The sequence below is a fragment of the Falco naumanni genome, chromosome 4, assembly GCF_017639655.2.
Source record: "Falco naumanni isolate bFalNau1 chromosome 4, bFalNau1.pat, whole genome shotgun sequence".
NCBI lineage: Eukaryota > Metazoa > Chordata > Aves > Falconiformes > Falconidae > Falco > Falco naumanni.
Window position 1 is genome coordinate 57,806,025 of NC_054057.1, and position 21,531 is coordinate 57,827,555.

The window sequence follows — 21,531 nt, forward strand, 5'->3', positions numbered from 1 at the left end:
AATGATATGTTTAAATGTCATCAAATTGAACCCCAGGCAAACTGTTGATAGAAATAATATGTTTAAATGTCATCATTAGGTTTCACTGTTATCAGCCTGCTAAGAATAGCAACAATCATGCACACTGAAATTTGCAAACTGATGGAGACATCAATGGTTTCCTACATCTTCTATGCGACCATAAGGCTGAGAGTTTATACTGAAATCAATTAAATTTATGGTGCATGGTGGATTGCTGGTTTTTTTCCTAGAGAAGTGAGAGGTTTGAAAAAGGAAAGAGGAGAAACTGCAAAAAAATCAGCAGCCAAGGCCAGTTTGACCATGCAGGTTTGACGGCAGTGCGGGTTGTGATGTATAGACTTGTGCAGTAGGAAATGGACTGGAGCCATGACGGAGCATCTGTCAGATGATAACTTGCAGTCATTTGCAATCTGTGCTGGAGGCAGACCAAAGGCCTGAGCCAACACTTCGAATTATCCGAGCCTTTTCTCTGGGTCTTAACTCCATCTTCTTTACATCCCATAGAATAAGACTCTTCTGCTGCTCTACTGTAGCACAGCAGTGACATCCAGGGGCCATTTCATTTGCTGTTGAGATCAGCCTACTGATATCCAAGAGCATATGTACCTAAGCCAAAACCCCACTGAAGTTGCTTGGAAAGATCCCCATCAATGTCAACAAGCTTTTGATCCATCTGTTTTACTCCATGTTTTTTAACAGTTAGCAAAAAAAGAGCTTTCGTGCCCAATTACCTTGGTCGCTACCTTTTTGGCTGAGTAATCTAAGAAAAGCCTCCCTCAGTCAGCCTTCTGTTCAACACACAAAGTGACCTTCTGTGCTGTGATTTACTCGGTCCCACCACATCTCCCCAAACCAATGACCTACAGCATCAGCAGCAGGTCATCCACATCTCTGGATCACACCGATAGCGTAGCCTCAAGCTTTTGCACCAGCTGCCAGTCCTATTTGTGCCTGTAAACATGAGATCAGCAAACTCCCAAGTCAGAGGCAATCAAACATGACCTTAGCCACCTTGATGAGCAGTTGGCAGCACCAACCTGCCAACCTTCAGCCATCTTGGATGACGGGTGGTCATCTGGTCTTGGTGGGGGAAACTTGACCTCAACATGACTGGTCACATCTCTCACCTGGATTTAATCTGAGTTTCTCAGACTCCATCTCGTTACAACTTTTCCTAATGTCATTTCCAGCATTTACACCTGTGCAGATGTTGGTAACCTGGAGTAAAGTCACTTCTTCATTTTTTCTTGGATATGTGGGATTTTTTTCATTCTAGAACAGGTTTTCAATGCCTAAAATCACTCTGGCAGGACTTCTCCAAATCTCTGCTGTTTCCTTAAGATCTTTTTTTGGACATGTGATCAGGACTAGACATAACTTTTCAGAAATGGTCTCACTAATGCTGTTTACAGAGATAATATCACTTCACCACTCCCACTTCATATTTGCTGGCTGTGCAGCCAAGGATTACTCCAACCTTCTTGGCTACGGCATTGCTTGGAGCTCATACACAAGCAACTGTCTACCAGCACCGTTTGATTTGGTTCTGAGTCACCGCTTTCCAGGATGTATCCCCTCATCTCCTAGGTGTGACCCATGTCCTTTGCTCCAAAATACCTGACTTTTCCCATGGCCACACTGAAGTAAGTTGTTCAGTGATTCCCTCTTCACCCATCAGCACCTGCCCACACAACCATCCCGCACCCATTGCTACTTACCACCAGTCCCCTTTTCATACTGTCTGCAAATTTTACCAGCTCTCTGTTTTTTGGTTGCTTTTTTTTTTTTTTTTTTTTTTTTTTTCCATTTGCAAATAAGGGGCTGCTGCTTTGTGGTTATTGGATCATTCTACAGCTATTTGCTCTTCGCATTTTTCTTCCTCCCACTTTCTCTCAGCTTACATTTCACCGCCGTGCTTTTACTCCTTTTCTCTAACATCTGTCGGGTCTGTTTTTATTTTCTAAAGGTGGCTCTTTTGGCTCAAATCACTGGACCTGATGGCAAATGTTTGGGTTTGGGGAGAGGTGTAATGAAAGAGGATCACACTGAGAACATGCCCCGCACGTCTCTGCTCTGCGTAGACCAGACATGCACCGTGTGGCCCAATGTGATGCTCGTCCTGCATTAAAATGAGAGTATGAAAATATTCCACAAAACAGAAGTGCTTAAAGCTACCGGAGGTGGCTCTCCAAAAATCCCTTATTAGCAAAAAATAGTTTTCTCATGGTCCGGTAACTGTTTTGATAACCTTTTCCCTGGTGTACCAGAATAAAGAATAAACAGGTAGCAAAGGAAATATTTTGCTACAAGCTTAACTACAGCAAGGCAAACACTTTCTCCATTCTCGTTTTCCTCCTTTTCTCAGCTAGCAGGACTTTTTTCGGGGGGTTCCCTGGGTGGGACAGGGCAAGCTGGAGAGCTGGACTGAGTGCTCATAGGAAAGAAATTAAAGAACAAGTGAAGATTTTGCAATTGTATCTTTAATTCCTGGTTGGGGTGTATTTGCCAGTGAAAGGAGCAGCTAGGGGGAAAGAAATCAGAAATTCTTTTTATAACTAACAGGCAGTATGTACCCAGCTTGAATGGAAACAGGCAACAAGAAGCCTCATGCCAGAGCCTTGTTAAATGCACAGGCAGAGGTTGGGGTTTAGGGTTTTCCTCTAACAAAGCTATTTGTGTTCCTCCACTTCAGCCATTTATAGAGCTTCTTCCCCACGGTGCCAGGGAAGTTCATCATCTTTTAATCGTAGTAAAATCATAATGCCTGTGCCCATTGCTCCTTTTCCCACTTTGCATTCAGAGAGCTGAGGCAGGGCAAGTCAAGCCCAGCACCACGCAGACAGCTGTCGGGAGCGAGGGATGGGTGATCAGAAGAAGCTGGTGCTGGAAGTGCCACACCACCCTCCCCCTTTCCCTGCCCGACCCTGCAGCAGGGCATGACAGGGAACTCGGCTGTCACCAGGGTGAGACGCAATAGATGACCTCTCGGTTGGAGAGAGAACCTAACGTTTCTGTTTCAAACCAGCACTTCTTTGGACCTCTTATGTAAAGGATAAAAAGCTTTTCAAAATAGCCAGCATGATTATTCATGACTACTCATTTGCAGCAGTGCTTGTTTGCCGTGACAGCCCTGATGAGCTCACCTGAATAAAAATTTATGGGGGAGAACTGATGGCTGAAGGTTTTGCACAAGCAAAGGCGTGGGCCAGCATGGTCCCTTTGCACTGGCCACTTGCACCCACTAGACCTGGGACCACATCCCCCTCCCAGAGCCGGTCCTGCCCCTGCCCTGGCTGCACTGTGCCGGCTGGCACAGGGAACTCCTCCCTGGGTTGTTCTTTCCACTAGTATCCACAGAGGGGAAGGGTTTGTGGGCAAACTGGGTTTCCAAAGGAAGCTCTTGATGGATGGGCACACCTGATGGGGGGTGATGATTCCTATAAAAAACACCTGAAGACATATGCCCAAGGCTGCTCAAGGAGAACGTGGCAGTGCTGGGGAGGCAGCCCGGGTCATGGAGGTCCCAGCCTATCTCAGGACCCTTTCCCAGCAGGCAGCCTGTCCTGTCCCCTCCTGCTCACCGCTGTCTTCCGACCAGCAGGCTGCAGGGACTGGAATTTCCTGACTCCCAAGACCTAAACTGTCCTGCCTCAACACCCACTGAAGCCTCCCTTGCTTCCCCCTCCCTGCCCCCCCAATTTTGTTTGTCTGTGGTTTTGCACAGGGAAAAAACAAAGTAACCGGAGGTTTCTGGGAGACCATACTCTGCGCCGCCCATCAGAGAGCAGACAATAATATTTAGCTGCTTTGATCAGTTTATTGTTACAGTATATTTAGATGGCGAGCTGCAAATTCCAGCGCAGCAGCAGCAGCTGCGAGCAATGTGGTGCGTGTGGCACAGTCCAAAACACAGGCAGGATTTGTCAGTGCAGCCGAGCGGCGGTTGGGCTGTCTGCTGCGTGATGTAACCCCTCCTTTAATTTGTTTTCCAGAAAATTCATTTTTGAGAAGTGCTCTGCGAATGGCTTGGCAGCAGCCGGAGGAAATGGGCTGGGGAGGACGTCAGCTGTCAGCCCGCAGCCCCCGCTCGCCAAGCCCCGGCCGGCGGGACGGCGTGGGGGCTTGCAGGGCTGCCTTCCCTGCCCGGGAAGGGCCTTTGGGCTGGGTCCATACTTGAGTTACTCTCGGTCAACTGGTGCGGCGAGCTCCAGAGCAGGGATCATATTTATTTGTATGCTTTCACAGTGCACAGCACAGAACAGTCTGCACCTGTGGATGCGACAGTAAAACGAGTGATTAATAATAAGCCAAGGAGCCAGTGCAATTTAATCTGTGTAAGTGAATACAGTTAACTGGAGAAGGATGCTCAGGCTGGCTGAGGACGTCCTTCCTTTCCTCTGTGGGCCTGAGACGGCACGTCCAGGCTAAAGCCTTGCAACATTTAGAGCATACAGCACAGAGAGCCTTGCCTGCTCAGTTTTGCTCCACTTGACTTTTTAATCTGTAGGAGGTGAAGGGAACGTGGCTGGGAGAGGGAAGAGTGCCAGCTGCAGCGGGAGAGGGGCAGAGTGGCAAGTGATCTGCTTGTCCTTGACCTTGTTTGTATGCTTCCTTCCTTCCCTCCTTCCCTCCTTCCTTCCTCCCTCTTTCCCTTCCTCCCTCCCTTCCTCCCTCCCTCCCTCCCTTCCTTCTTTCCTTCCTTCCTCCCTCCCTTCCTCCCTTCCTTCCTTCCTTCCTTCCTTCCTCCCTCCCTCCCTCCGTCCCTTCCTTCCTTCCTCCCTCCCTTCCTTCCTTCCTTCCTTCCTTCCTTCCTTCCTTCCTTCCTTCCTTCCTTCCTTCCTTCCTTCCTTCCTTCCTTCCTTCCTTCCTTCCTTCCTTCCTTCCTTCCTTCCTTCCTTCCTTCCTTCCTTCCTTCCTTCCTTCCTTCCTTCCTTCCTTCCTTCCTTCCTTCCTTCCTCCCTTCCTTCCTTCCTTCCTTCCTTCCTCCCTCCCTTCCTCCCTCCCTTCCTCCCTTCCTTCCTTCCTTCCTCCCTCCCTCCGTCCGTCCCTTCCTTCCTTCCTTCCTTCCTTCCTTCCTCCCTTCCTTCCTTCCTTCCTTCCTTCCTCCCTCCCTCCCTTCCTCCCTCCCTTCCTCCCTTCCTTCCTTCCTTCCTCCCTCCCTCCGTCCGTCCCTTCCTTCCTCCCTCCCTCCGTCCCTTCCTTCCTTCCTTCCTTCCTTCCTTCCTTCCTTCCTTCCTTCCTTCCTTCCTTCCTTCCTTCCTTCCTTCCTTCCTTCCTTCCGTCCTTCCTTCCTTCCTTCCTTCCTTCCTTCCTTCCTTCCTTCCTTCCTTCCTTCCTTCCTTCCTTCCTTCCTTCCTTCCTTCCTCCCTTCCTCCCTTCCTCCCTTCTTCCCTTCCTTCCCTACCACTGCTCATGTTTATTATCACAGAAGATCCCACTGACTCGCTCTGAGGTCCAAACCCTGTTACATGTCTCCTCCTCCTTTTGGAAGGCAAGGAAAGATGGGTTGTTCTTTCCCATGGTCTCAGAGCTGCAGGGACCTCCAAGGCCATCATGCCCACATGTGGCTTCAAGCAGAACCACACCAGGTCCAGCCCCGACAGATGTTGCTATAGAAGAAGCAACATCTAGTGCTTGCTCTGAGAGACTTCCACAACCTCCTAGCAATGGGTCCTGGTGACTGGTCACCCCTCTCCAGCAGGAAGCTTTGCATGATGTGTAGCCTAGATTTCCCTTGGTGCAATGTAGCAATGTCCCCTGCTTGTCCTGTCCCTCAGGGACATGGAGAACAGACTGTCCCTTAGTGCCCTCAGCAGCCTTTCAGAAGCAGACCATGGCCTGTTCTGCATTTCCAGGTAGTGAATACGTGAAGGAGTCTAGTTTCTTTCTGGAAAGGAGGTTCATGCATCTTTTCCTTCTGTAAGTCTTCCTTCCTTCCATGAGTCTCACTGGGGCCATCAGGGGAGATGACTACTGGGAGTAAAGTCACTGGAAATCAGCTCCCTCACTTCTTCCATGACTGCTGACCCTGAGGCCAAAACTGGGCTCTGTGCAGCACAAACGGGTGCAGGTGATGGTCTTACTGGCTTCAGTGGGACTAACTTAACGTAAGCCTACACGCTTCGCTGGAGGAGGTCAGAGGCATCTGTAGTGGCTCACTGCAAGAGGTGGTAAGGGAGCACTTGGGGACTTTAGTGGGCTTTGGGGCATGGCAATTGCCGAGTGTCACAGCTTAGCGCTGTGGGTGAGCAGGAGGGCAGTGTCGGCTCCGCTGCAGACTCCTCACCACCTTGCTGCAGGTCACCTACTTCATAACTCACTGAAATAATTTCTCTCTGCAAAGAAGGGCAAGCTGAAGATTTTGTTTGGCCAGATTGGATTATTTTTTTTTTTTCTTTTGGAAAAATAACAGCATAGCATTTCCTCTGCCTTGTCCTCTCCTGTGCTGTACTGGTAGCTGCACTGAAGCTGATTGATTAGTTTAATAACAGGCAGTTGATATGCAGCCATAAAATTATGCACTTTTACTCATCAGCCTGATTGAACTCCTCTGCTGACTGTACAGGAGCAGAATGGCAGAGTTATAATAATGAGGGAAAGAGCCAAGGGAGAAGCAAGCGCGGTGGTGTTATTGTTGTTGTTTTAAAGCTGAGGAAGAAAATGACTCCAGGGAGGAACTTTTCCAAAATAAATACCAAAATACAGAGGGAAAATGTTAAGATGTAATTAGCACTGGTACAAGTGCCATTAAATGTCTGCTGGTGTTGGAGGCATCACCAGAGCTTCTTTTACACCCACTTGGTCTTTGTTGGGGTTCAAGAGGTTGGGGCTGACCCTGCTGAACACCTCCAGTCCTCTCATCCTCAGGAAGGGTGAGATGGGCCGAGCCCTTTGCAGGATGAATCCACTTGATGGGAAAAAGATGGGAATTCTGCTTTTTATAAAATTTTTCATTCTGATTCTGGCCAAGGAGGGAGCTGGGAAAAATGTGTCTGGGAAGGGTTTGTCCCCTCTGACTCCATGCTAATGGCAACAGTGGAGAGGACATGGTGTGAAGGAGGTGCGGGAAGTACCGGGGCTCTTGCATGCTGGCCTGGTGAGGACATGACTCCTGTTGGTGATGTCCCTATGTCCCTGAGCTCTGCTCTCTGCATTTCGGGGCACCGGAGGAGCTGAAATCAGAGTCTGTCCCACAGGGTGTCAATCATACTCTCCAAAGCCACCAAAGGGAATTGAAGGTTCCTGTTCAGCCATGAATCAATATGCAGGAGCGGGCAGTGGGGCTCGCTGATGAAAAGCCACACAGCCCCCGTCCATGCATGGAGAATGGCATTTAAGACTTTATTTCCTAATAACATATTTCCCAGCGCTCCAGCGTGGCTTGCTCGGTTGACAGGCTCACTGTTTGTCCTGGACACATTCATTTTATTTATATGACTAATTTGTCTGCGAATAGGTCAGCCTGCTTCTTCTGCCTGTGATTCCCGTCAGTCTCATTGCTGTGAAACATTTTAATTGCACCTAGCCCCGTGCTGCAAGCCCCAGCGTGGGCATCACTCAGAGGTCTGGATGCCTTGTCACCAGGTCCAGTCTCCATCCAAAAGACCCAGTACAAAACTATCAGATTTTCCCTTTGGGGCAGATCTCTTGGGGATGGGAACAGGGGAGGGAACAAGCACCATTTGGCATTTATTTTCTCCCAGACAAATGCTTGGCAGATGGTTGCACAACTCTTCTTGCCCTTGTCCCTGATTGCACCCCGTCCCAGGTTGTTCCTGGAAGCAAGGCTCTGCCTTGTTTGCTCCAAAGGGCTTTGGGTCAGGCCATGCGTGGCTTGTAAAATGCTGTTGGAGATTATACACAGCTGCACTGACATAGCCAAGGGTGCTGCTTCTCCAGCTACCCCCCTGTTTATTAGGGGTGCCCTCACCTGTGGTTCTTGGGTGGGCTTTTCTCCTGGGTTCTGGCTATGCCACCTCCTGTTTCCCACCTCCCCCTGGACAGGAGCAGTTGGGTTGCTGTTGGTGTGCGTTATCTGGGCCAGATTATCTCTCTAAGACCCACAGGTCAGGAAACTCCTCCACAGCTCCCGAGAGACAAGTACTTACTGGTACAGTCACCCTGTCAGGCTGGAGAGAAGTGTCCCCTGAGGACAGAGGGGTACTGTTTAGTCATGGCAGGTTACCTGATGTCACCTCTAACAGACCTCAATCCCTGAACTCTGCCAAGGTGCCCAGTGACCACCATGGGAAGGCAGACCCTGAGCTCACGTACAGCCCTTGGACTCTGCAGGGGCAGGACTGGGAAGGACTCTGTTCCTGTTCTCAGGCAGGACTGACTCACCCTGTGCCAATCCTGATGGATGTTTCTTCTCCTTATCCTTAGAAACCGCCAGTGATGGAGATCCATGATCTTCCCTGTGGTGACTCCAGCGCCTCACCAACCCTGCGCCAGAGGTGGGGTTCAGATACATCTCTTAGACATCTGGTATCCCTTTAGGCACCCTGTTTTCTGTGATTCCTTGAGATTCCTGTGAAACCACAGCCTTGGGAACCTCCCAGCAGGAGTACAGTTAGGATTTCAAAAGCTGGAGCCCTGGTGAACTTCATGTTCCTCAGGGCAATGTCCATAATCATCTGGCTGCTCCTGGCAGGGTTTCAGGGCTGGCTGCAGCACACCTCTCCTGGGTATTTCTTGTCGTGTGCTATGGAGCTAAAGCAGAGTCTGCTGAAAGTGGTGGAAGTCTTTTGACGTACAGCATGGATGGATCAGACATTGTGAAGATCATCTTCCCCGAAGCCCAGGAACTAGGGGCAAGGTCCTGGGTTGATGAGTTTGGAGCTGGAAGCCCTGAACTCTGTTTACTCTCCCAGCTGTTGCAGGTCTGCTTCCTTCCGGCAGCCTGCAGTTTTTGATAGAGTTAGCAAAGGAAGGTGTGGGGTATTGCACCTGAATTCAGAGTGCTGCTGGTGCTAGAGCAACGCCTGGCTCCATGGCTAAGGAGCAGGCCTGCACGTGGCCCCTGGGCTGGAGTAGAAAGGATAAGCACACTGTGTTGTAGCAAAGACTGCTTTTATTTGTCTTCATCTAAAGTAAAACCAGACCCCACAAATCACTAACAAATTGCCTTTCTGCAAGTGAAAACGGTAAAAGCTGTCAGGGTTTCTTTATGCAATGAAGTTGGAAAAGAAAACTTAACTGCTCCTTCAGGCTTCCCTTCCCCTTCTTTTTCTGGTAAAAGCCCCATTACTGGGACGGAAAGCTTCAGTATTGAAATCTGCCATTAAAGTTTTAAAAGGCAACAACCACTACAAACCTTTCCAAATAATTTGGAGAAAAAAGCAACAGTAAAAGCTACCAAAGCTTTTTCCCCTGTCTGTATTTTGGGTAGTTGCAAAGAGCAGCCCTTTCCATGGTAAAGTATGTCACAGGGAGAGAGCAGAAGAGGAGGTAAAGGAAGTTAACATGTGGACAGAGGCTGCAACAACAATGTTCTGACTCAAATAATGTTGCAAACACATTGAGTATATTTGGAAATATTTTTAAACCCGTTTTAAACCAAAGCAGAACTTGAGGAGAAGGTAGCCCAGGGCAGGAGGAGAACGACATGGAGTTTGAGTTAGGAATCCAGGCAGAGTGAAGGATCATCAGCCCTGAGAGGGAGCTTCAGGGCAGCATGGAAAGGGGCAGGAGCCGAGGTGGTGAGTCTGGGGAAGCCGCCAAACTAAGCAGGTTGGTGTGGGACACGGCAGGTTGCTAATGCAAGAATAGGTCGTGATATAGTCCTGTCTTGAAGTCACCCAAATGTGCAGAATGCAAACAGCAGCTTGCAAGGTGCCAGGGCCAGCTGTCTGTACAGCTCTAGGTATGGCCTGAAATAGCAGACAGAAACTCTTAATAAAAACAATGTTCATACAGCAGCTCTTGCCTACTGAGAGGGGGAAACCTACCCAACAACAAGTCCCAAGTGCTCTCCTGCTCTGCGCAGAAGATTTGGCTGAGTGACCTCCTCAGGTCCCTTCCAACTGATTTATTCTCTGATCCTACGAGCACAAGTCAATGTGCTCACCAGGGTCCTCATATATATTGTGTAAAGGATGATGAAGAGGGTGTAGCAAGTGAAGATCAGAATGAATTCCGTCCACAGTGAATATCTTTATGCAGACTTGGAGTATCATAGAATCACGGAATCATGGAACCATCTAGGCTGGAAAAGACCCATAAAATAATTGAGTCCAACCATAAACCTAACACTGCCAAGTCCACCACTAAACAATGTTCCTAAGTGCCACATCTACACTAAACACCTCCAGGGATGGTGACTCAACCACCTCCCCGGGCAGCCCGTTCCAGTGCTTGACAACTCTTTTTGTGAAGAAATTTTTCCTAATATCCAGTCTAAAACTCCCCTGGGGCAACTTGAGGCCATTTCCTCTCATCCTATTGCTTGTTACTTGGGAGAAGAGACTGACCCCCACCTGCCTACACCCCCCTGTCAGGCAGCCGCAGAGAGCAACAGGGTCTCCTCTGAGCCCCCTTCTCTCCAGGCTGACCTCCACCCACCTGCCATGCCCTCAGCCGCTCCTCGCAGGACTTGTGCTCTGGACTTTCCACCAGCGTTGTTGCTCTCCTTCAGACATACTCCAGTACAAGATACACATAACCCCAAGGATCCCTACAGCAGGTCTTGGTCCCCCTCACAGTACTGGGGTTTTACAGACTTTTCCAGCAGAATCTGGCTTCAGTTTGGGGATGTCTCGGATCATCTCCATAGATTCTCCTTCCCTCCTCTCCCCAGAGAGTTACCATTGCTTGACAAACGGGGACTTTACACCCAGCTGAGGAAGAGGCAGGTGCACAAGAGATCTCAGCCCTGCCGCATCCCTCTCAAGCTCTGCCATTTTGTATTCCTCCACTGGCCACCATCCCCAGCCCTTTCCCAGAACAGCCTCTCTGCCTCCCTGCTGTAACACAAACTCCGAGTGCCATCAGACCAGAGCTGGCAGCCACTTCCCCTGCGCTGCAAGGCCAGCATGCCCCGCTGCTGCCCCGCTCTGCCATCCGTCATCCGCCGTCTGCTGCACACAGCCAGGCCCACCACGTCCTCATGGCCCTTCGGTCCACCTAGGAGAGAGAGAGGGGAAAGGAGGGAACTGGGGAGAAGGAAAGAAGAGAGAACAAAAGGGACGGAGGAGAGGAGAGGAGAGGAGAGGAGAGGAGAGGAGAGGAGAGGAGAGGAGAGGAGAGGAGAGGAGAGGAGAGGAGAGGAGAGGAGAGGAGAGGAGAGGAGAGGAGAGGAGAGGAGAAAGGGTAAGGGTAAGGGAAGGAGAAGGAGAAGGAGAAGGAGAAGGAAAAGAAGGAGAAGGAAAAGGAGAAGGAGAGAGAAGAGAAGAGAAGAGAAGAGAAGAGAAGAGAAGAGAAGAGAAGAGAAGAGAAGAGAAGAGAAGAGAAGAGAAGAGAAGAGAAGAGAAGAGAAGAGAAGAGAAGAGAAGAGAAGAGAAGAGAAGAGAAGAGAAGAGAAGAGAAGAGAGAAAACTAAAGATTTGCCAGTAATTTAAAATATTTTATAAAAAGTAGAAGGAATGTGGCATGAAGTAAAATGCAGGTCTTAAAAGTGCTGCTCATGCTTGCCCCTCTGCAGGGGCAGCTCTGCGGCTGCCGTGCACTGCAGGACGGTCTCTGCCTTTGTTTTCTTCCGCTGGAGTGACCTCCCGGTCACTCCAAATGTCACGGCAGCCTGCGGAGCCACGGCTCCCTGCGGCAGCCCCTTCCGGACACCCCCGGACACACAGTCACTTGACGAGAATCTTGGCTTCAAACACCAGAGGGCAAATCGGTGTCAGAAACAACAGAACCACCGGGAACAGGAGGCAGAGGGGGTGCAAAGCTGCGGGCTTGGTCTTAGCGATCATTATCAATCAGCACACACAATACTATTTGTGGACTGCAACAGCAGCCTCAATGGGCCAAAATGCCCCAAATTCCCCTCAAACACCATCTTTGGAAATAGAGGGTTTCTTCATGTTGCTTCACTATTGGACTTTGCACCCGACATACTGATAAAACCTCGACCAACACAGGCAACCCGTGGCAGACTGCGGGGTCCCTCCCAGGTGGCACTGCTTGATTTTGTGGTTGACATTTAGCTATCACTGAGATGGGCACATTAAAACCATGATAAGGCAAATATTTGCTCAGCATGAAAAGCTGTGGATAGGTAAGTTGCCTGGCATTACTCCCAGCATGTCCCGCACAGGGTGAGTGGGAATGCATGGACTGGAGATGGGAAAATCCCAACCTCTGACCATTCAGAGGCTCTTAAAGATACCAGTTACCCCCCGGGGAGCCCATCTTCTGGCTTAAAGCTCAATTTGCCATGTGAGCAGCATTGATTTGAAAGTATCAGGTGCTGGATTGATCTACCTAAATCTGTTGAAATCCTGATGGAGCAGTTGATGCAGGCCAGGACGACACTCATCCCAGCTTCCAGCAGAAATCCAAACTAGACCAGATGAGTTACAGTGCCTCCAAGGTGCCTCTTTCCCTCCATGGCCTGCCAGGGTGCCTGCTAGCTGCACACAAGATTTGGGGGGGTGGGGGGAATGTACACTGCTGCCCTTTGAGCGTGTCCTAATCATCTGTCAGCATCACTGTTAAAAAACCCTGCCTCCTTTCTAATGCAAATTCACCTGGACCTCAGTTTTCCAGCTCTCTGCAATTGTCACATTTTTCTCAGCTAGTTTAGGCAGCCCTGTATCCTCTCCCCCCCGAAGGCAATCCTCACCCGTAATGAAGTCCAGTCCCAATTTTAGCTTGTGTTTGTTAACCCTCTCCCTGCGATAATTACCTCCAGCTCTCAGATTATTTTGGTGACTCAACATCCCCAACTTCCCAGCATTGTTTCGCAGTGGCTGCTTCATTAACACCCTGTGTGGAAGCAACCTTACTTCTGCATCCCTCTCACACTGACTCAGCCCTCCATCTCCAAGACAAAACCAGTCCCTTCTGGCCTTGCTTTGGGGTGAGTTCATGGCCTGCTCTTTCTCCCCTGTGACCACTTTATCTTTTTGCATCCTCACTGCTCTCCCCATGACCAGATGGGACTGTTCTTTCTTTGAATGCCACTTGCTAGTAAACACTGGTCCCAAGGCAACCATTAATTTTTTGTCCATCATCAAATGAATCCATAGCCACTATACTGAGGTCCTCAACCGAGTGATTGCACTTTCAGTACATGATATTGCACGCTCGTGAAATGACCAGCTGTGTTTTTAGAAAGACTAATGCTATTCTGCTATTACAGCGCAGGTTTCTCAGACTGAATTCTCTATTAACTGAAGTCTTTTCATTTCTGTATATCAAAGACCGGAGCTCTTCTCCACTTGCATTCAATGGCTCATAACGGATCCCCACCACTACTCACTCTTGGGTAACGTTAGCTCAAAGATGCAAAGGCATGAAAAACTCCCTGGCTCTGAGCTATCAATAAATCTTAAATGGAATGTGGGGGGTTTATTAATGTGTCCTCTGCTCCCTTTTGTCCCTTCCATCTTCCTCCACATATAACAGCCCATTACTGCACCACTCCACTCACCTGAATCCCTCATTTGTCACCCCAGACTCCCTGCAATACTATATAAACCACTGAAAAAACTCTCCTTCTCTGTCACATCGCTTCAATTTGCTCTTGTTACTCAGAATCTGGTTTTGGTTTGCATTTGCCTGCTTTACCCCTGCCCATTTCATTATCAGTTTGACACCTTTTTGCTTGCATTCTCTACGCTTCAGCTAAAGAAAAAATCAAAAAAAATTTCCCACCTGGGAGCTGTCGGCTTGCTTTGCTATCTGCCCATCTTTGTCTTCTTCCACAAAACCAAAACTTTCAGCTGCATATCGCAGAGGAGGCAGCTCACACCAGCATTTTTTGCTTGCTTTCTCAATCTTTCAGAATCATCTCCCAGCTGCTCCCCCTCCAAATTATTTCTTCTTCAGACTCATGGGTTCTCTGAAGTCTGCGCTGACCTGTGTAACTCCCTGTGATCTTCCATCTGTTGTTGACTTCTATGTGTTTACTTACGAAGGGAAAACTGAAAATGTAACTTCAAGATCTGGCCAGTGTCACTGTCAGTCCTCAAAATTAAATTCTGCCGTGGATTGAACTCTGATTTGATCTGCTCAAACCTGTTCTGGTTCAGCCCCAGGGATTCTGACTCAGGAATGACCCATTAAATGCTTTCTGTGCAGTGCTTCATCTCATGTGGGGCCACCTCAGCCTGTGGAGAACCAAGGATGTGAGCCGCAGACATGGATGAGGAATGGACCACACCGATGTGGTGGGCACAACCACCAGCAGTGAAGTTATTTAGCTCAGAGGGGTCCCTGGAGTATCTGTTCTTTATTCCCTGCTACACCATGGGGTACAGAGCAGTTCCCAGTATCGGCATCATGGTGGTTGCCCTTGCTAAGGACAGCCACAGTGGGAATAGCTCTCCAAAACAGACCATAACCCACTGGTTTGAGCTTGGACCAAGACATGTGAGCCTTTTTTATTGGGAGCCAGACCCCCTCCACATAACCAAGACTCTGCATCCAGAGGCAGACTGGACTGAAGGTGTGTCTGGATTTATATGTACATAATCCTCTCTCTGCTCCTGTCTCCATATAGGCATACAAGATTCCACCAGCTGAACCTCCGGATCAAGTATATTTATACATACATGTATATGTGCATGGCTGGTGAAGTGTACTGAAAACAGTTTATTTCAGAAATAGCATCATTTTTCCTGGCCAAGGAGAACAGCTTCTCTTATTTTCTGTGCCACTTGCATTTTTGGGCTTAGTGAGGCAAAATGCCAAGGAGCGACAGCATGTTTACCTAAGAGCAGCTAAAAGAGCTGTGTAGCAATCAAGGTATTGAGTGGGTTGGGCTGAAAATAGATCAGCTTGGAAAGACTTTGATCAAAAATATTCAGCAGGGGACTGGATGGCCGTGAGCACTGGTAACAACTTCTTCAGGAATATATCCCCAATTTGCCAAAGCTAATTAGGTGCAATGCTTTTATGCAGTGTGGCCGTGGTCTGCCTTGCTGACTCACTGTGCCATAGTTATCCCCAGCTGTGGGGACTGCATTGTACTCTCCCATCCTTTGAGGTTTAACTTTCTAGGTCAACAGTGAGGTGCAAAGACACATGGAGGATCCCCTCTGCACAAACATCGAGCAAGGTGCACACTGCTGCCTGCAATTACTCCTGAACCTTATGGAGAAACAGGTTTCATTACAGGGACTGATTTTTTGGAGGGGAAAATCTCTTTTGAAAAGGTGTTTGTGGCCTCACTGGGACATCACTGAGCCCTTCACCTCAATCTTTCTGGGACAATTATTTTTGTTTAACCCCTTGAGGCTCTCCTAAGCTCCCACCAAAACAGGCTCCAACCCTTTTCACAGCTGATAAAGTTTTGCCTCCTCCTTTCTTGATGAGCAGACATGCTCTGCCCTCTGCCAAGCCTAACCTACCCTTGCGATTACCAAACTATTTGCCTGCAGTTTCACATATCTCACTTTATGCAATACCTTGTGCCAGCTCTCCTTTCTGGGCATGTCTACATAGCTATTTTGGCCCAGGATCTAGGTCTGGCATGTCTCTTGGCATCCTGACAGTCAGGACAGATTACAGAAGAAAGTGTTCGGGCACTTTCGGCAGCTTCAGGAAAGTTCTCACCCTGCGATAGGAGAACACAAACACAGCCCAGGCTTTGGCTTTGAAGGTGTGGGGATACGACAGGTCTAGTCACAAGCCCTGGGCTCAGGTCCAGACAAAATGAACAACATCATCCTGTCTCTGTAGCACTTTGTTTGGAAGTGTTTCCGGTCCTTAATTGCGTTATTTTGTAACAAATGGCTTAGGATATTGCACTATGAGGCTTTTATTTCTTTGCACTTCTCCAGCTGCAAACATCAGGGTGACCTGGTCGCTGTGTAGGGCTGGGAGAAAACTACCCACCAGACAGAGCACTGTAAAACCAAGGGCTCTCTGCAGACCACCAGCTGTGGAGCTTGTTACAGACTTTGGTACCTACCGTTATCACGAAAACCACAGTTACTTCAGGACTTTGCCTTTCCAGGGCTGCCAGACCCCTAGTTCTGTACACCATCAGTGGGAAGAAATAAAAGCACCACATAAGGGTTGTTTGGCCAGACTTCTGCAGCTCCCCGCCAGCTGCAGGGCACGCAGGTCGCTGTTCTGGATGATACTGCAGGCCCGTCCCCCCAGCCCCGCTGATGTGTAAGTCTTTATCAGACTCCATAGGAAGTGGTTTGAATGTGGTCCAGGCAATTACCTGAGGCTTTCCAGCCTCCTACATCATATCTGGCACAGCCAAGCTGAGGGTGTCAGGGTTGCTGGCTCCAGGGTTCCTCTTCCATGTCATACAGCCCAGGTCTTCTAATGGCCAGGGTAGTTTTTAGTACTCTGTAAGAGGCTTAGAAACCAGATTACTATTTGATTACAATGATACTGGCCATGCAATTTTCCTTGCAGATCTTGAAAATTGCCTTGGTGTCCACATCAGTCCTTTCCTCCATCAACTAACAGCACAAACCTCATTGATTCCCATATGTACTGCTGCATGCCTACGGCTCTGAAAAACTCATGGAGAAAAAACCTCAATCATCACATTTGGGTTTAGAAAGAGGAAATCAGAGCGAAAATTTTAAAATGGCAGACATCTGTAGTGCCACTGTTTTCCTCCTGGGCTCGCGATGCTGTGCTGGTTTCCTGCCCTCTACCCAAGCTGAACAGATTTCCAAATGCACAAGTGGTACAAGAACCAGCAGCTTGCCAGCTGACTTCTCCTCATCAGAGAAACCTGTGGATGGCAACAAGTCCGTGACATCTCCTAAGTGAGCCCAGAGGGGCTGAGTCCTCAGCCTTGGGAAGCAGCAGGCTGCAGTTTCATGGAAAACAAGATAGCAATGAAATGTGTGACCTTGCAGCATCAGTCTGAAGGCCCTTCCTGCCTGAAAAGTCAGACTTTTCTGACTGTAGGCAAGGCTATGTTTTCTCCCTCACAACACTCAGTTAGAGGTGAACGCGAAAGGAAATTTCAAGCTTTGTAAGGAAACCAAGGATAGCTTTTAGCTTTTGCCTGAATATTTTAGATGCTGTCTTTTAGGATGCTCCCTGTACTGCTGAATCTTGGGCCAGGCACTGGGGTTTAAGAATTACGGGTTCAGGGGAGATGATTTTGGAAATGGAGGGTAGAAGGTCAGGAGGCACGGCATTAGTCCCGCATGAACTGGTTAGTTACTGTGGATCAGCTGATATCCTCAATTTGTTAAATCAGGTAATCTGACCTTAAATCTAAGCCCATAGACGCAACCACTGAAAGAGCACTTCCAGGAATAGGCTATTTACCCTGTAGCTGTGCACGGAGTTACAGTAAGATAATGACCCAGGGATGTGGTTTATTTCCCTCTGGTTGCTGTGCTTTTTGGGTGCTCAAATGAAGGCTTTTTCTTTTCTTTTCTTTTCTTCTTTTCTTTTCTTTTCTTTTCTTTTCTTTTCTTTTCTTTTCTTTTCTTTTCTTTTCTTTTCTTTTCTTTTCTTTTCTTTTCTTTTCTTTTCTTTTCTTTTCTTTTCTTTTCTTTTCTTTTCTTTTCTTTTCTTTTCTTTTCTTTTTTCTTTTCTTTTCTTTTCTTTTCTTTCCTTTTCTTTCCTTTTCTTTCCTTTTTTTATTTTTTTTTTATTCTAACATTAGCATTCCCCTACTTGGTGATGCCCAGGGTTTCAGCTTTAAAATGGAGAAAGCTATTGAAACTGGAAATACATTAGTGCTGTCTCCACGGCCAACATCTCAGCCCTGCTCTGTTCATAGCACCCAACTTGTAGATTCTGTCTCTGCAGACAGGCTGCTGGCACTGACTGTTCATCATTATGGGCAAAAGCACCACCATACACAGCACATCAGCTATAAACGCACAGATACTGCTGCAGTACAGCTGGCTGGCTGTCAAGATGGTTTATTTCAGCATGCGATGAGGACCCTGTCCACTGCCAGGGGCACAGGCGCTTGATCCTGCTCACAGCCAAGTTCCCCAAAGATGCTCGGTGTCTGTTATTCCCAACGGTGTCATGCCACTGAAAATTCCAGGTGTCCAATAATCCCCGTATGAGCCAGCACAGATGTCAGCCATCCAGCCAGCTCCTTACTTGTTTGCATTCGATGTGCGTTTAGAAGCAGGCAAAAATAAAATGACTGGATAACACTCTCCTGAAGACCACTTGTATTTCATATCACCTCAGCCTAGTGCCACATTGAAAACTTGCCTGGAAACCTGGGAAAATTATTTGCAGGGCTGCTGAAGCTCAAAGAATAGCTCCAGTCAAGGGCCCTTTATTCCTTGGCTTTTCCAGGCAAGGTTTATGTAGTTGACATAGGGATCATGTTATTTTTCAGGAAAGAGTTTCAGGGAAGAAAACTAGTAGATACTAAAAGCACTTCTGTGTCCTGTCAGTAGCACCAGGGTGGGACATCTGGGTCCCTATGCAAAAATACCAGGAGTCTGTTGCATTTTATCTGATTACAAGGACAGTCAGGAGCTGACTCCCTCAGCTCTCAGGAGCCTGCAGAAGTGGCCTGATGCTGAGGGGTGCTGCCATGGGCTGGCTGATGCTCCACCAGGTCACAGCTGCCGTCCCTGGATTAGCCTCCCTGGGCTCCCCTTACAGCCAGGTATGGCCCTTTTAGGGCACAGCTCATTTCACCCCAAAGGAATCATCCGGAATAGGTAAAAAAATTCTTACAAACCCATCTTGCAGGCTGCACTCTCCTCTGAGCACATTAAATCTCCGGTCTCATGTGAGACCCCCTGCCTTGGTCAGGGGCTGGAGGATGAGGATCGGAGGAGAAGAGCAAGACTGCTCGGCCACGCAGGAGGCATCGGAGGAGTCATCATGCCTTGGTGACCCTCTCCAAATTTTGCCCTTAGTAATGGAAAAAACCCTGGTGATGCTTTTCAGGACTACTAGTGAAATTATTGCTCCCCTTAATTCCAGCAGAGATGGAAGAGGGGAGCTGTACAGCCCCTCAGTGCACTTACACATATGTTTAAGTGCAATACTTCCAGCTTTCTTGCATGTGGCCTTTTTAGTGGCCTCCGTGACAGGCATCTGGCTGCCCTCCAGGCTGCTACTCTTGAGTGTCTCCAGCTGATGTTGGGGGAAGGTGCCACAGCCCAGCTTTGCATCTCTCTTACATGGATCCAGAAGCCAGGATAGGAAGACCAATAAGAGTGCCTGGGACCTTCTCTGATCTCTGTTGTTCTTGTAGCTCAGCATCCCCCTCATTATGTCCCTGTTTCATTCCCAGCCCTCGTGCCAGGGAAAGCCTTCCTCATAGCTCCCATATGACCCATAGACTGGCCTTTCAGGTCCACAGCAGGAAGCAACGTCCACCATCTCCTCACCCAATTTATACCTCTCTAGGTAAATTAAAATAATGTCATTTATGCTTCATGTTGAGTTTTTAGCTGCCTCCACATTGCCCATGTTGGTGTAGAACCATGGAAAACTGGGAGTTTGCCATGGACTGCTACAGGTAAGATACCCCAAGTATTCATCAGCACCTTGGGAGGGTGCTGGCTTTTTAATATCCATCCCAGTAATCCCTGGCATATTTGGCAGGATATCAGGCAGATGTGGTCAGGTTATTTCTCTGTCTGGTTCATGTTCACCGCTTGTTTACCAGGTGATTGATGATACCTTTGCAGTCCTGGAGAGTTGAAGCCTACAAGGTTTGTGCAAACAGGCAGCCAGGTAGAGAGGGGAGGGAGAGAGAAAGGGAGATTTATTATTTTGGGGGCACAGGAACCTATCTAGGTGTTTAACTTGAATTCTTACATCTGGGGAAGACCAGGTCACTTAGGGATTACTTGTTGCTCTAAACACCAGCCATGTGGCTTCACAAGGAGCAAGGGGGTCTGTTACCTATCCCAGTATCTCCACTCACTGTATCATTTCAGGCTGGTTTGAACTGGGGATAAGACCTGGAGAAGAGCTTCTCTAGCTAAACCAAGTCCTCACCAGCATCCTCGTCCTGCATGGACAAGATGACCAAGACATCAGGAGCCACTGGCAGTGACTGGAAGTCTGATGACTCCAACTGCTGGAAAATATGTGTGTGCGCACGTGTAGGTGGTGGTGGGCTCACAAGCTGCTTCACAACCTGGCCCTGTCCCCAGCACATCAGGCTTCAAAGTTGTGCATTTTTTTTTTCATGTAGAGCAGCTCATCTGTCCAGGCGAGAGCACGGTTAGATGTCAAGCCCTACTGCAGGTACCGAGGGGATGGGAAAGACCAGCCATGAACAAGCAGCAGGCGTTCAACCCAGACCATCTGCTGTTGGACTAATCTCTAACCTGTGGTCTCAGCTGGCCAAGGGAAACTTGTTAGGCTGAATTTATGTCTCTAGCTTCAGGTTACAGCCTGGCACATTAAAATAAACCAGCAGTGACTTTGGGTTAACTTAAAAAGCTGGACTGTAGATGAGAGATGGAGAAGAAATCATAGAAGGAGCTGTATACGATTACCAATGTGGGGAGAAGGAGACAATCCCATGCCAACAACAGCCTAAGCATGGCTAGGGCACCTCCCCGAGAAGAAGGAAAGGATGGAGTACCCCAAGGTGAAGCGGTGGCTGAAAAGAGGCCTGGACCCATGGAGAAAGGTGCACTTCTGCTCTGGGATCAAATGTTGTGTGCTCTGAAGAAGCAAATTTCAACCATTTCTTCTCTTATTACTATTGTTTCTTGTTACCATTGTTTGTCTTGTTTTCTCTTGCAAACCATCCTCTGCCAGAGAAGTGGTTATCCTGAAAACTTGGAAGCATTGTGGAGGAAGGAGGAGAATTAATACATTTTTTTTTATTCCCTTTTTTTAGAATGTGAAATAATAATAATTAAAAAAAACACTCAGATGTTTTCACCACTAGGGAAAAGTAAGGACAGAAACAGAGGAGAAACGTCTGGAGGCAAGAAAATCTTTCTCCTAGCTTTGTTTAATGCTGGAGCAGGAATAGATGGATGAAAAACATTAATAAGAAAAAGGTTGAGAGGTGGACTTGGAAGCTGACTTACTGCTTATCTGATTCCTCCGCAAACCATGCTGGCAGTCTCGCAGGATGGTTTCAGGTGGCGTCTGACCGAGTCTCCCAACCCATCTGCATGTGGGTTTTGGGTGTGTTTAAGCTAAGCTGAACCTGCTGGCCATTTAAAGTTTGCTTTTACATACACTGAGAAGAACTGGGCTGGTTGGGCTGACCGTTACAAAGCCTCTTTCTAGGAAAGAGGCTTTGCACAACAGAAGGGAAAATAGGTCGCTGTCAAGGTTTAGGGCATTTGCGAAAGAAAGTAAACAAGTGGTGCTGCCTGGCTGGGTGAGATGGGAGGTCAGCGCCATGCTGAGCTGGATCTGCCCCCTGCTCAAAACAAGGCTGTACTTACAGGAGGGTTT

The 21,531-nt window shown here is 48.3% G+C and overlaps 1 long non-coding RNA gene across 1 annotated transcript; it reads right to left on the bottom strand.

Moving 5' to 3' along the window:
* Positions 1 to 9,076: 9,076 nt before the first annotated feature.
* Positions 9,077 to 21,328, bottom strand: LOC121086368. The gene is made up of 3 exons (XR_005827338.1): positions 21,156 to 21,328; positions 11,016 to 11,174; positions 9,077 to 10,228 (listed from the first exon to the last, which is right to left on the bottom strand). It is a non-coding gene; the product is annotated as an uncharacterized LOC121086368 (long non-coding RNA).
* Positions 21,329 to 21,531: the final 203 nt, after the last annotated feature.